The sequence below is a fragment of the Priapulus caudatus genome, unplaced genomic scaffold, assembly GCF_000485595.1.
Source record: "Priapulus caudatus unplaced genomic scaffold, Priapulus_caudatus-5.0.1 Scaffold410, whole genome shotgun sequence".
In the NCBI taxonomy this organism is placed as follows: Eukaryota; Metazoa; Priapulida; class Priapulimorpha; order Priapulimorphida; family Priapulidae; genus Priapulus; species Priapulus caudatus.
The window spans coordinates 16,520-18,559 of NW_014577471.1; the positions used below are offsets into that span (position 1 = coordinate 16,520).

General features: G+C 48.4%; 1 protein-coding gene across 1 annotated transcript in view; it reads left to right on the top strand.

Moving 5' to 3' along the window:
* The first annotated feature begins 241 nt into the window (after positions 1-241).
* LOC106810092 (ribonuclease Y-like) overlaps positions 242-2,040 on the top strand; it is a 32,171-nt gene continuing 30,372 nt past the window's right edge. Inside the window, exon 1 of the mRNA XM_014813365.1 lies at positions 242-475. The gene's annotated coding sequence lies outside the window, so the exon portion shown is untranslated. The remainder of the gene's footprint in view (positions 476-2,040) is intronic.

A 2,040-nucleotide genomic window follows, 5' to 3' on the forward strand; every position in this document is an offset into this window, starting at 1 on the left:
GCCAAACAATACCGAACTTGGCGACAATGTGTTAGCCAGCGAGCCGTGCAGCCGTGATTTGCGCGGTCAGTTTTGAAACTGCACGGCCAAAAATATTCACATAGAGACACTTACAAGAAAATTGCACTCCCAAATATTTTTTCTGCACTCCCACAATACTCGTTCGTGGCTAATACCAAACTTGGCCAAGAACATTGACTCGACGCGCGCGCGCCTTCTTTTCTCGTTCCCCGGCAGGTCAGAGTTCATCATGTCGGTCGTGGAGCAGGAGAAGAGGGAGGGGAGGGGGAGGGTGAGACCTCCCCAGCCAGCGCGGCGGCGCCGACGACGGCCGAGGTGCCGGCGGCGGACACAGTGACGAAGGAGAAGGAGGAGGAGGCGGCGGCAGCAGAGCAGTCGGAAGATTACGCGAAGCTGACAGGGCAGGGACTGGACGACAAGGTCGCGACCGAGATCGAGATCATATACCAGGAGGGTGAGTTCTACAGAGATGTGAGCATAGTAACAAGTAAGGAGAGGGAGGTGATGGGGAGGAGAGGCAAAAGTGAGCACAGTGGCAAGGGAGGAGAGGGGGAGGAGAGAGAAAAGTGAGCGTGGCGGGGACAGAGGAGGTGATAGGGAGGTGAGAGAAAAGTGAGATATATGGTTCCAAACTTGGAAAAGAGGCTGCAGGAGAGCGAGCTTACGATAAGACAATACGAAAAGATCATCACTGAGGTTCTGCCTGAGGTACGTGCGCGAGTCTCACGGCTGAAACATAATTATTCCCTGATCGATGAACCAGACTGAGTGGTGGTCGCTTGCCGCTGCTGGTTTGATTTTGGTGGTTGTAGTTCCATTGCATTCGATCATCTATGAGGGTAACCTTTTAAGGCAGCACAGCGTCTTGATCATGCTGGTATGGGATTTTGTCTCTTCTGTCATTTCTCGATAGACAATGCGGATTGAACCAAGGGCAATACAATAGAGGGATATAACAATAGGAGAATATAATGCCTAATGTACGTCGTAAGGAGTTCCCCTAAATGAACAAGAGATTTTGTTACTAAAATTAAGCCAAAGGATTCTTCTAACGATTTTAATACTGTGATAATATATGTTTAATATGATGAGAGATTTAATTTGTCACCAACTTTAACTCTAGTGGCACTGTAGTTCGGGTGCACTTACGTTGTGTCGTGCTTGTCACTGCTTCAGGGGTAGAACTTTTGTACAATGGAGTCCAAACGGACTCCCTGCCCCCAAGAGTCCACAGTCTGAAATTCAAAACTAAAGATATTAACAATAACGTGTGTGCTTATTTTGAAGATTTATGCGGTTACACGTCTTCCAAATAGTCTGGACATTTTCTGAAAAAATACGGGAATTAGGCGAGGTCGTGCTCTGGAACGAAGTAGTTCGTAGGTAGTATATAGCAGAATTTTCAGGGACTCACACTGACTCTTGCATATGTCAAATCAGGGAGTCCGACAGAAAATCAGGGAGTATTTGATTCTGCTGCTTTACAGAGGAACCTGCACAGAGAGACGTGTTGTCCGGGCCAGACAAAGAATGTCCTTCCGACCACGCCCGTCCACTCGAGGACAAGTCCCACTCCAGCAGAGCAACAATCATATATAAAACAACTTGAATCCATGCTCTGTTACTCGTGGGGAGTGCTCGCCTATTATGAGACGGAGAAACGAGAAGTAGGTGTTGACACTTTTATTGATATTTTTATTGAACTTGCAAAGAACAGCAGCTCAATGCAGCTGGGCTCTTTCATTATATACCCGGTAAAATCCTCGACTTTGCTGGCAGCTATGGATCCGTGCGCCAGCCTATGCATTCGGCGCACGGATCCATAGCTCCCAGCGCGGCATACTGTCGTAGGACGTTCGCGTGGTCGCGTGCGCCTTGCCGCGGAACTGCGCGCAAGTTCTGCGCTCAGCTCTTTGGATCAACACCTCGTTTCGGCAGCGCTTCTCTAGTATCCCGTCTCATCTGGATGTATGAGGCTACAATGTCACAGTGAAATTTCAAAAACTAAATTTGGTTGAA